Raw genomic sequence first — 13,359 nt, 5'->3', positions numbered from 1 at the left:
ATGGGGTAATTATATGACCTGAGCCGATTGCAGGGAGGTGACTGTGCCCAGAGTCCCTTTCCTTCTCCTCCATCTTCAGTGATGTGTTTCTTCTTTCCTCCTCTTTGCTTGACATTCCTGACGCTTCCTCCTTGTCCACTTGTGCTTGGTGCTGCCTGAAACAGAGAGGGAGCACACAGATGTGTGTAAGTCAGAAGTCCTTACAACTTCACATCCCCCACACAAACTCAGTGTAAACTACAGTGTTGTTTTCCTGGGTTTCAGACAGCCTGGATATTCAGCTCCAAGACAGTTCTATGCACTCCACGGACACTTTCATAAGGACTTTCCCCTCTTCCCAAGGTCCACCGAGTGAGAAAAGTACCAAATCCATCCTACTCCAAAGCCACAATCTCAGATTTCCCCTTGACAACTATTACTCCAGGTGTTCTTCATACAAAATCAAGAGGAATTAGATGATTAAGGGCAGCATGGAATTAATTGAAAAGTATTCCAAAATCAATGTCACAGGTTATACTGCCTGGACTGACTTAGTCCAAAACTGCCCCAGGACCATCTCTTTCCGAACTTACCAGCAACAGCAGCAAGATGTAGCTTCTCCAAGAGCACAGTAAGTGAGGTAGAAAGCCGAAGACTTGTCCGCAGGCGACTTGCAAGCGCAGTGTGAAGGGCCAGGACTCTGGACACAGTTTCATGGAGGCACCATAAAGTGTCTGAGGAGACCTGTACCCTGTTTACAGGGTGCTCATTCAGACCAGTTGGCTGCACTAGGCTTAGTGCCAAGAGACTAGATGGCAAAGACCTGATCCCTGATTACAGGGCGGTCAGTCGCATCACACTGTGAACTATGCACAATGCCAAGAGACCCCGACGGCCTCAGAGACTCAAACCCTAGTTACAGGGAGGTCAAGATGCCCACGTTACTGACATGGCAGTAATCCCCCGGATTTCAAAAGAGAGATGCAACCTGTACCCTGTTTACAGGGTGGTCACCGGGATTAGCCAAAGAGCACAGACCACAGCCTGAATTACAGGAAGGTCAAGATCCTCAAAGGATCAAAGGGCTCAAAATGTCCTATAGCATAGATATTTGTGACATGCACCCTCATTATAGGGTTGTCACGCTGACTAGTCGACCAGAGCACGGCGTAAACCAAATGAGCAAGTGGGCAGAGATCCGAACCCTACTTACAGGGCGGTCACATTGCTCAAGTTACCAAAGAGCTCAATGACCCTCAAAAACGAGGGCGAGGGGACTTGCACCCTGATTACAGGGTAGCCACCCTCACTAGCCAGCTAACAGAGCAGAATGTCAAAAGGACAGAACAGCAGACCTGGACCCTGTTTACAGGGCGGTCACACTGCTCAAGGTGTTAAAAGGCTCCAGATCCCCATATGGGGTAATTATGACCTGAGCCGATTGCAGGGAGGTGACTGTGCCCAGAGTCCCTTTCCTTCTCCTCCATCTTCAGTGATGTGTTTCTTCTTTCCTCCTCTTTGCTTGACATTCCTGACGCTTCCTCCTTGTCCACTTGTGCTTCGTGCTGCCTGAAACAGAGAGAGGGAGCACAAAGATTTGTTTAAGTCAGACGTCCTTATCACCACTCTACGTCCCCGATACAAACTCAGTGTAAACTACTGATACAGTGTTGTTTTCCTGGGTCAGCAGAGAGCCTAGATACTCAGCTCCAAGATAGTTTTATGCACTCCACAGACACTTTCATAAGGACTTTCCCCTCTTCCCAAGTTCCACTGAGAAAAGTACCAAATCCATCCTACTCCAAAGCCACAATCTCAGATTTCCCCTTGACAACTATTACACCAGGCATTCTTCATACAAAATCAAGAGGAATTAGATGATTAAGGGCAGCATGGAATTAATTGAAAAGTATTCCAAAATCAATGTCACAGGTTATACTGCCTGGACTGACTTAGTCCAAAACTGCCCCAGGACCATCTCTTTCCGAACTTACCAGCAACAGCAGCAAGATGTAGCTTCTCCAAGAGCACAGTAAGTGAGGTAGAAAGCCGAAGACTTGTCCGCAGGCAACTTGCAAGCGCAGTGTGAAGGGCCAGGACTCTGGACACAGTTTCATGGAGGCACCATAGAGTGTCTGAGGAGACCTGTACCCTGTTTACAGGGTGCTCATTCAGACCAGTTGGCTGCACTAGGCTTAGTGCCAAGAGACTAGATGGCAAAGACCTGATCCCTGATTACAGGGCGGTCAGTCGCATCACACTGTGAACTATGCACAATGCCAAGAGACCCCGACGGCCTCAGAGACTCAAACCCTAGTTACAGGGAGGTCAAGATGCCCACGTTACTGACATGGCAGTAATCCCCCGGATTTCAAAAGAGAGATGCAACCTGTACCCTGTTTACAGGGTGGTCACCGGGATTAGCCAAAGAGCACAGACCACAGCCTGAATTACAGGAAGGTCAAGCTCCTCAAAGGATCAAAGGGCTCAAAATGCCCTATAGCATAGATATTTGTGACATGCACCCTCATTATAGGGTTGTCACGCTGACTAGTCGACCAGAGCTCGGCGTAATACCAAATGGGCAAGTGGGCAAAGACCCGGACCCTAGTTACAGGGCGGTCATACTGCTCAGGGTTCCACAGAACTCAATATCCCCCAGGAGCCAGAGGCACACAAACTCTCCCTTAATTACGGGGTCATGACTCAAACCAACTGGCTGAAGTAGCATGGTGGCAAAAGAAGGAAGGGGCAGAGACCTGAGCCCTGGATACAGGGTGGTCACGCTGTCCAAGTACTAGGGGATGCTGTACTTCCTGTGAGTCACAGGCATGTGCCCTAAATCGCCCTCCTTCAAAGCACTCATTCCCATCAGCCCACTACAAGGAGCTCAACATAAACAGGACAGAAGCGGAGAGACCAGATCCCTGTTTACAGGGAGGTCACACTGTCCAAGGTACTAAAAGATGATATTTGTGCCCTTACTCTTCCCTTTTGAGGGGAGGAAGAGGATAACTACATGAGTTCACTTAGAGCTCTTCTTCCCATTCTGAGAAGGGAAACGAAAAAGTGCTGCAGCATTTTAAATGAAAGAAAATAAAAAATAAAACCCTTTACCCCCGCTATTATCACGTGCTCTCAGAAACATGCTAACCTACTTCTACAAAAAGGGGGACTTCTCAGAACAGAAAGAGAGCTCATCACAACAGGTCACTCGACCCGCAGTGTTAAACTTGACCAATCTTCCTCCCCTCACAAAAAGGGAAAGAGGGACAAGACCTGCACCCTGATTACAGGGTGGGGTCAAAGTGACTAGCCTAACAACCCAAAGGAGCCAAAAGGGAAAAGACCTGAACCCTTCTTACAGGGCGGTCCCTCGGGCTAGCCGACGACCCGAAAACACATCACAAGAAAGAGGAAAGGAGGAGACCTGAACCCTACTTACAGGGCGGTCACTCAGCCCAAAGCACTAAGGAGAACCTAGGCTTCCCTCAATAAGAGGCACATGACCTGCACCCTAATTACAGGGCAGTCAAATTGAGCAGGCTGAGAACAGGACAGAATCCCAGACGAGAAAAGGACAGAGACCTGAACCCTAGTTACAGGGAGGTCACACTGCTCTAATTGTCAAGGAGATCAGTAGCTCCCATTAGTGAGTGAAATGTGACTCTCACCCTGATTACAGGGCGGTCACTCTGTCTAGCTGAATTCAGGAGCATAATCACACAAGGCAGCTTTGGACCTGATCCCTGATTACAGGGTGGTCATGCTCTGAAGAGCCCTAAAGTAGCCCTAATCCTCTATAAATGAGAGGGATTTGACCTGCACCCTAATTACGGGGTGGTCATTCGGATGAGAAAGATAAAGGTGCGTAACGCCTGGGAGCAAAAGGGCAGAGACCTGGCCCTGGTTACAGGGAGGTCACGCTCCACAGGGTATCAAAGGGCTTGATATTTCCCATACTACAGAAACTTGTGACATGCACCCCAATTACAGGTGGTCACGCTGTCTACGCTGCCAACAGGGCATGGTGCCAAAACAGCAAGAGGGCAGAGACCTGACCCCAAATTACAGGGAGGTGAGTCACAGTTAGCCCAGAGTTCCAAAGAGCTCAATATCCCCCAGAAGCAACAGGAATGTGACTTGCACCCTAATTACAGGGTGGTCATCCTGACTAGATGGCCGCAACACGGCATAATGCCAAAGGAGCAAGTGGGCAGAGACCCGAACCCTACTTACAGGGCGGTCACAGTGCTCAAGTTACCAAAGAGCTCAATGACCCTCAAAAGCGAGGGCGAGGTGACTTGCACCCTGATTACAGGGTAGCCACCCTCACTAGCCAGCTAACAGAGCAGAATGTCAAAAGGACAGAACAGCAGACCTGGACCCTGTTTACAGGGCGGTCACACTGCTCAAGGTATTAAAAGGCTCGAGATCCCCATATGGGGTGATTACATGACTTGAGCCGATTGCAGGGAGGTGACTGTGCCCAGAGTCCCTTTCCTTCTCCTCCATCTTCAGTGATGTGTTTCTTCTTTCCTCCTCTTTGCTTGACATTCCTGATGCTTCCTTCTTGTCCACTTGTGCTTGGCGCTGCCTGAAACAGAGAGGGAGCACACAGATGTGTGTAAGTCAGAAGTCCTTACAACTTCACATCCCCAACACAAACTCAGTGTAAACTACAGTGTTGCTTTCCCTGGGTTTGCAGAGAGCCTGAATATTCAGATCCAACAGTTCTATGCACTTTCATAAGGACTTTCCCCTCTTCCCAAGATCCACCGAGTGAGAAAAGTACCAAAGCCATCCTACTCCAAAGCCACAATCTCAGATTTCCCCTTGACAACTATTACACCAGGCATTCTTCATACAAAATCAAGAGGAATTAGATGATTAAGGGCAGCATGGAATTAATTGAAAAGTATTCCAAAATCAATGTCACAGGTTATACTGCCTGGACTGACTTAGTCCAAAACTGCCCCAGGACCATCTCTTTCCGAACTTACCAGCAACAGCAGCAAGATGTAGCTTCTCCAAGAGCACAGTAAGTGAGGTAGAAAGCCGAAGACTTGTCCGCAGGCGACTTGCAAGCGCAGTGTGAAGGGCCAGGACTCTGGACACAGTTTCATGGAGGCACCATAAAGTGTCTGAGGAGACCTGTACCCTGTTTACAGGGTGCTCATTCAGACCAGTTGGCTGCACTAGGCTTAGTGCCAAGAGACTAGATGGCAAAGACCTGATCCCTGATTACAGGGCGGTCAGTCGCATCACACTGTGAACTATGCACAATGCCAAGAGACCCCGACGGCCTCAGAGACTCAAACCCTAGTTACAGGGAGGTCAAGATGCCCACGTTACTGACATGGCAGTAATCCCCCGGATTTCAAAAGAGAGATGCAACCTGTACCCTGTTTACAGGGTGGTCACCGGGATTAGCCAAAGAGCACAGACCACAGCCTGAATTACAGGAAGGTCAAGATCCTCAAAGGATCAAAGGGCTCAAAATGCCCTATAGCATAGATATTTGTGACATGCACCCTCATTATAGGGTTGTCACGCTGACTAGTCGACCAGAGCACAGCGTAAACCAAATGAGCAAGTGGGCAGAGACCCGAACCCTATTTACAGGGCGGTCACATTGCTCAAGTTACCAAAGAGCTCAATGACCCTCAAAAGCGAGGGCGAGGGGACTTGCACCCTGATTACAGGGTAGCCACCCTCACTAGCCAGCTAACAGAGCAGAATGTCAAAAGGACAGAACGGCACAGACCTGGACCCTGTTTACAGGGCGGTCACACTGCTCAAGGTGTTAAAAGGCTCGAGATCCCCATATGGGGTGATTACATGACCTGAGCCGATTGCAGGGAGGTGACTGTGCCCAGAGTCCCTTTCCTTCTCCTCCATCTTCAGTGATGTGTTTCTTCTTTCCTCCTCTTTGCTTGACATTCCTGATGCTTCCTTCTTGTCCACTTGTGCTTGGCGCTGCCTGAAACAGAGAGGGAGCACACAGATGTGTGTAAGTCAGAAGTCCTTACAACTTCACATCCCCCACACAAACACAGTGTAAATTACAGTGTTGCTTTCCTGGGTTTGCAGACAGCCTGGATATTCAGCTCCAACACAGTTCTATGCACTCCACGGACACTTTCATAAGGACTTTCCCCTCTTCCCAAGGTCCACCGAGTGAGAAAAGTACCAAAGCCATCCTACTCCAAAGCCACAATCTCAGATTTCCCCTTGACAACTATTACACCAGGCATTCTTCATACAAAATCAAGAGGAATTAGATGATTAAGGGCAGCATGGAATTAATTGAAAAGTATTCCAAAATCAATGTCACGGGTTATACTGCCTGGACTGACTTAGTCCAAAACTGCCCCAGGACCATCTCTTTCCGAACTTACCAGCAACAGCAGCAAGATGTAGCTTCTCCAAGAGCACAGTAAGTGAGGTAGAAAGCCGAAGACTTGTCCGCAGGCAACTTGCAAGCGCAGTGTGAAGGGCCAGGACTCTGGACACAGTTTCATGGAGGCACCATAAAGTGTCTGAGGAGACCTGTACCCTGTTTACAGGGTGCTCATTCAGACCAGTTGGCTGCACTAGGCTTAGTGCCAAGAGACTAGATGGCAAAGACCTGATCCCTGATTACAGGGCGGTCAGTCGCATCACACTGTGAACTATGCACAATGCCAAGAGACCCCGACGGCCTCAGAGACTCAAACCCTAGTTACAGGGAGGTCAAGATGCCCACGTTACTGACATGGCAGTAATCCCCCGGATTTCAAAAGAGAGATGCAACCTGTACCCTGTTTACAGGGTGGTCACCGGGATTAGCCAAAGAGCACAGACCACAGCCTGAATTACAGGAAGGTCAAGATCCTCAAAGGATCAAAGGGCTCAAAATGCCCTATAGCATAGATATTTGTGACATGCACCCTCATTATAGGGTTGTCACGCTGACTAGTCGACCAGAGCACAGCGTAAACCAAATGAGCAAGTGGGCAGAGACCCGAACCCTATTTACAGGGCGGTCACATTGCTCAAGTTACCAAAGAGCTCAATGACCCTCAAAAGCGAGGGCGAGGGGACTTGCACCCTGATTACAGGGTAGCCACCCTCACTAGCCAGCTAACAGAGCAGAATGTCAAAAGGACAGAACAGCACAGACCTGGACCCTGTTTACAGGGCGGTCACACTGCTCAAGGTGTTAAAAGGCTCGAGATCCCCATATGGGGTAAGATTATGACCTGAGCCGATTGCAGGGAGGTGACTGTGCCCAGAGTCCCTTTCCTTCTCCTCCATCTTCAGTGATGTGTTTCTTCTTTCCTCCTCTTTGCTTGACATTCCTGATGCTTCCTTCTTGTCCACTTGTGCTTGGCGCTGCCTGAAACAGAGAGGGAGCACACAGATGTGTGTAAGTCAGAAGTCCTTACAACTTCACATCCCCGACACAAACTCAGTGTAAACTACAGTGTTGTTTTCCTGGGTTTGCAGACAGCCTGGATATTCAGCTCCAAGACAGTTCTATGCACTCCTCAGACACTTTCATAAGGACTTTCCCCTCTTCCCAAGGTCCACCGAGTGAGAAAAATACCAAAGCCATCCTACTCCAAAGCCACAATCTCAGATTTCCCCTTGACAACTATTACACCAGGCATTCTTCATACAAAATCAAGAGGAATTAGATGATTAAGGGCAGCATGGAATTAATTGAAAAGTATTCCAAAATCAATGTCACAGGTTATACTGCCTGGACTGACTTAGTCCAAAACTGCCCCAGGACCATCTCTTTCCGAACTTACCAGCAACAGCAGCAAGATGTAGCTTCTCCAAGAGCACAGTAAGTGAGGTAGAAAGCCGAAGACTTGTCCGCAGGCAACTTGCAAGCGCAGTGTGAAGGGCCAGGACTCTGGACACAGTTTCATGGAGGCACCATAAAGTGTCTGAGGAGACCTGTACCCTGTTTACAGGGTGCTCATTCAGACCAGTTGGCTGCACTAGGCTTAGTGCCAAGAGACTAGATGGCAAAGACCTGATCCCTGATTACAGGGCGGTCAGTCGCATCACACTGTGAACTATGCACAATGCCAAGAGACCCCGACGGCCTCAGAGACTCAAACCCTAGTTACAGGGAGGTCAAGATGCCCACGTTACTGACATGGCAGTAATCCCCCGGATTTCAAAAGAGAGATGCAACCTGTACCCTGTTTACAGGGTGGTCACCGGGATTAGCCAAAGAGCACAGACCACAGCCTGAATTACAGGAAGGTCAAGCTCCTCAAAGGATCAAAGGGCTCAAAATGCCCTATAGCATAGATACTTGTGACATGCACCCTCATTATAGGGTTGTCACGCTGACTAGTCGACCAGAGCTCGGCGTAATACCAAATGGGCAAGTGGGCAAAGACCCGGACCCTAGTTACAGGGCGGTCATACTGCTCAGGGTTCCACAGAACTCAATATCCCCCAGGAGCCAGAGGCACACAAACTCTCCCTTAATTACGGGGTCATGACTCAAACCAACTGGCTGAAGTAGCATGGTGGCAAAAGAAGGAAGGGGCAGAGACCTGAGCCCTGGATACAGGGTGGTCACGCTGTCCAAGTACTAGGGGATGCTGTACTTCCTGTGAGTCACAGGCATGTGCCCTAAATCGCCCTCCTTCAAAGCACTCATTCCCATCAGCCCACTACAAGGAGCTCAACATAAACAGGACAGAAGCGGAGAGACCAGATCCCTGTTTACAGGGAGGTCACACTGTCCAAGGTACTAAAAGATGATATTTGTGCCCTTACTCTTCCCTTTTGAGGGGAGGAAGAGGATAACTACATGAGTTCACTTAGAGCTCTTCTTCCCATTCTGAGAAGGGAAACGAAAAAGTGCTGCAGCATTTTAAATGAAAGAAAATAAAAAATAAAACCCTTTACCCCCGCTATTATCACGTTTCTGAGAGCACATGCTAACCTACTTCTACAAAAAGGGGGACTTCTCAGAACAGAAAGAGAGCTCATCACAACAGGTCACTCGACCCGCAGTGTTAAACTTGACCAATCTTCCTCCCCTCACAAAAAGGGAAAGAGGGACAAGACCTGCACCCTGATTACAGGGTGGGGTCAAAGTGACTAGCCTAACAACCCAAAGGAGCCAAAAGGGAAAAGACCTGAACCCTTCTTACAGGGCGGTCCCTCGGGCTAGCCAACGACCCGAAAACACATCACAAGAGGAAAGGAGGAGACCTGAACCCTACTTACAGGGCGGTCACTCAGCCCAAAGCACTAAGGAGAACCTAGGCTTCCCTCAATAAGAGGCACATGACCTGCACCCTAATTACAGGGCAGTCAAATTGAGCAGGCTGAGAACAGGACAGAATCCCAGACGAGAAAAGGACAGAGACCTGAACCCTAGTTACAGGGAGGTCACACTGCTCTAATTGTCAAGGAGATCAGTAGCTCCCATTAGTGAGTGAAATGTGACTCTCACCCTGATTACAGGGCGGTCACTCTGTCTAGCTGAATTCAGGAGCATAATCACACAAGGCAGCTTTGGACCTGAACCCTGATTACAGGGTGGTCATGCTCTGAAGAGCCCTAAAGTAGCCCTAATCCTCTATAAATGAGAGGGATTTGACCTGCACCCTAATTACGGGGTGGTCATTCGGATGAGAAAGATAAAGGTGCGTAACGCCTGGGAGCAAAAGGGCAGAGACCTGGCCCTGGTTACAGGGAGGTCACGCTCCACAGGGTATCAAAGGGCTTGATATTTCCCATACTACAGAAACTTGTGACATGCACCCCAATTACAGGTGGTCACGCTGTCTACGCTGCCAACAGGGCATGGTGCCAAAACAGCAAGAGGGCAGAGACCTGACCCCAAATTACAGGGAGGTGAGTCACAGTTAGCCCAGAGTTCCAAAGAGCTCAATATCCCCCAGAAGCAACAGGAATGTGACTTGCACCCTAATTACAGGGTGGTCATCCTGACTAGATGGCCGCAACACGGCATAATGCCAAAGGAGCAAGTGGGCAGAGACCCGAACCCTACTTACAGGGCGGTCACAGTGCTCAAGTTACCAAAGAGCTCAATGACCCTCAAAAGCGAGGGCGAGGTGACTTGCACCCTGATTACAGGGTAGCCATCCTCACTAGCCAGCTAACAGAACCGAATGTCAAAAGGACAGAACGGCACAGACCTGGACCCTGTTTACAGGGCGGTCACACTGCTCAAGGTATTAAAAGGCTCGAGATCCCCATATGGGGTGATTACATGACTTGAGCCGATTGCAGGGAGGTGACTGTGCCCAGAGTCCCTTTCCTTCTCCTCCATCTTCAGTGATGTGTTTCTTCTTTCCTCCTCTTTGCTTGACATTCCTGATGCTTCCTTCTTGTCCACTTGTGCTTGGCGCTGCCTGAAACAGAGAGGGAGCACACAGATGTGTGTAAGTCAGAAGTCCTTACAACTTCACATCCCCGACACAAACTCAGTGTAAACTACAGTGTTGTTTTCCTGGGTTTGCAGAGAGCCTGGATATTCAGCTCCAAGACAGTTCTATGCACTCCACGGACACTTTCATAAGGACTTTCCCCTCTTCCCAAGATCCACCGAGTGAGAAAAGTACCAAAGCCATCCTACTCCAAAGCCACAATCTCAGATTTCCCCTTGACAACTATTACACCAGGCATTCTTCATACAAAATCAAGAGGAATTAGATGATTAAGGGCAGCATGGAATTAATTGAAAAGTATTCCAAAATCAATGTCACAGGTTATACTGCCTGGATTGACTTAGTCCAAAACTGCCCCAGGACCATCTCTTTCCGAACTTACCAGCAACAGCAGCAAGATGTAGCTTCTCCAAGAGCACAGTAAGTGAGGTAGAAAGCCGAAGACTTGTCCGCAGGCAACTTGCAAGCGCAGTGTGAAGGGCCAGGACTCTGGACACAGTTTCATGGAGGCACCATAAAGTGTCTGAGGAGACCTGTACCCTGTTTACAGGGTGCTCATTCAGACCAGTTGGCTGCACTAGGCTTAGTGCCAAGAGACTAGATGGCAAAGACCTGATCCCTGATTACAGGGCGGTCAGTCGCATCACACTGTGAACTATGCACAATGCCAAGAGACCCCGACGGCCTCAGAGACTCAAACCCTAGTTACAGGGAGGTCAAGATGCCCACGTTACTGACATGGCAGTAATCCCCAGGATTTCAAAAGAGAGATGCAACCTGTACCCTGTTTACAGGGTGGTCACCGGGATTAGCCAAAGAGCACAGACCACAGCCTGAATTACAGGAAGGTCAAGATCCTCAAAGGATCAAAGGGCTCAAAATGCCCTATAGCATAGATATTTGTGACATGCACCCTCATTATAGGGTTGTCACGCTGACTAGTCGACCAGAGCACAGCGTAAACCAAATGAGCAAGTGGGCAGAGACCCGAACCCTATTTACAGGGCGGTCACATTGCTCAAGTTACCAAAGAGCTCAATGACCCTCAAAAGCGAGGGCGAGGGGACTTGCACCCTGATTACAGGGTAGCCACCCTCACTAGCCAGCTAACAGAGCAGAATGTCAAAAGGACAGAACGGCACAGACCTGGACCCTGTTTACAGGGCGGTCACACTGCTCAAGGTGTTAAAAGGCTCGAGATCCCCATATGGGGTAAGTATATGACCTGAGCCGATTGCAGGGAGGTGACTGTGCCCAGAGTCCCTTTCCTTCTCCTCCATCTTCAGTGATGTGTTTCTTCTTTCCTCCTCTTTGCTTGACATTCCTGATGCTTCCTTCTTGTCCACTTGTGCTTGGCGCTGCCTGAAACAGAGAGGGAGCACACAGATGTGTGTAAGTCAGAAGTCCTTACAACTTCACATCCCCGACACAAACACAGTGTAAACTACAGTGTTGTTTTCCTGGGTTTGCAGACAACCTGGATATTCAGCTCCAAGACAGTTCTATGCACTCCTCAGACACTTTCATAAGGACTTTCCCCTCTTCCCAAGGTCCACCGAGTGAGAAAAATACCAAAGCCATCCTACTCCAAAGCCACAATCTCAGATTTCCCCTTGACAACTATTACACCAGGCATTCTTCATACAAAATCAAGAGGAATTAGATGATTAAGGGCAGCATGGAATTAATTGAAAAGTATTCCAAAATCAATGTCACGGGTTATACTGCCTGGATTGACTTAGTCCAAAACTGCCCCAGGACCATCTCTTTCCGAACTTACCAGCAACAGCAGCAAGATGTAGCTTCTCCAAGAGCACAGTAAGTGAGGTAGAAAGCCGAAGACTTGTCCGCAGGCAACTTGCAAGCGCAGTGTGAAGGGCCAGGACTCTGGACACAGTTTCATGGAGGCACCATAAAGTGTCTGAGGAGACCTGTACCCTGTTTACAGGGTGCTCATTCAGACCAGTTGGCTGCACTAGGCTTAGTGCCAAGAGACTAGATGGCAAAGACCTGATCCCTGATTACAGGGCGGTCAGTCGCATCACACTGTGAACTATGCACAATGCCAAGAGACCCCGACGGCCTCAGAGACTCAAACCCTAGTTACAGGGAGGTCAAGATGCCCACGTTACTGACATGGCAGTAATCCCCCGGATTTCAAAAGAGAGATGCAACCTGTACCCTGTTTACAGGGTGGTCACCGGGATTAGCCAAAGAGCACAGACCACAGCCTGAATTACAGGAAGGTCAAGCTCCTCAAAGGATCAAAGGGCTCAAAATGCCCTATAGCATAGATATTTGTGACATGCACCCTCATTATAGGGTTGTCACGCTGACTAGTCGACCAGAGCTCGGCGTAATACCAAATGGGCAAGTGGGCAAAGACCCGGACCCTAGTTACAGGGCGGTCATACTGCTCAGGGTTCCACAGAACTCAATATCCCCCAGGAGCCAGAGGCACACAAACTCTCCCTTAATTACGGGGTCATGACTCAAACCAACTGGCTGAAGTAGCATGGTGGCAAAAGAAGGAAGGGGCAGAGACCTGAGCCCTGGATACAGGGTGGTCACGCTGTCCAAGTACTAGGGGATGCTGTACTTCCTGTGAGTCACAGGCATGTGCCCTAAATCGCCCTCCTTCAAAGCACTCATTCCCATCAGCCCACTACAAGGAGCTCAACATAAACAGGACAGAAGCGGAGAGACCAGATCCCTGTTTACAGGGAGGTCACACTGTCCAAGGTACTAAAAGATGATATTTGTGCCCTTACTCTTCCCTTTTGAGGGGAGGAAGAGGATAACTACATGAGTTCACTTAGAGCTCTTCTTCCCATTCTGAGAAGGGAAACGAAAAAGTGCTGCAGCATTTTAAATGAAAGAAAATAAAAAATAAAACCCTTTACCCCCGCTATTATCACGTTTCTGAGAGCACATGCTAACCTAC

This window comes from Emydura macquarii, unplaced genomic scaffold (assembly GCF_026122565.2).
Source record: "Emydura macquarii macquarii isolate MOO-44397 ecotype Brisbane River unplaced genomic scaffold, CSIRO-AGI_Emac_v2 contig_967, whole genome shotgun sequence".
NCBI lineage: Eukaryota > Metazoa > Chordata > Testudines > Chelidae > Emydura > Emydura macquarii.
Note: the sequence above shows the minus strand (reverse complement) of the source record.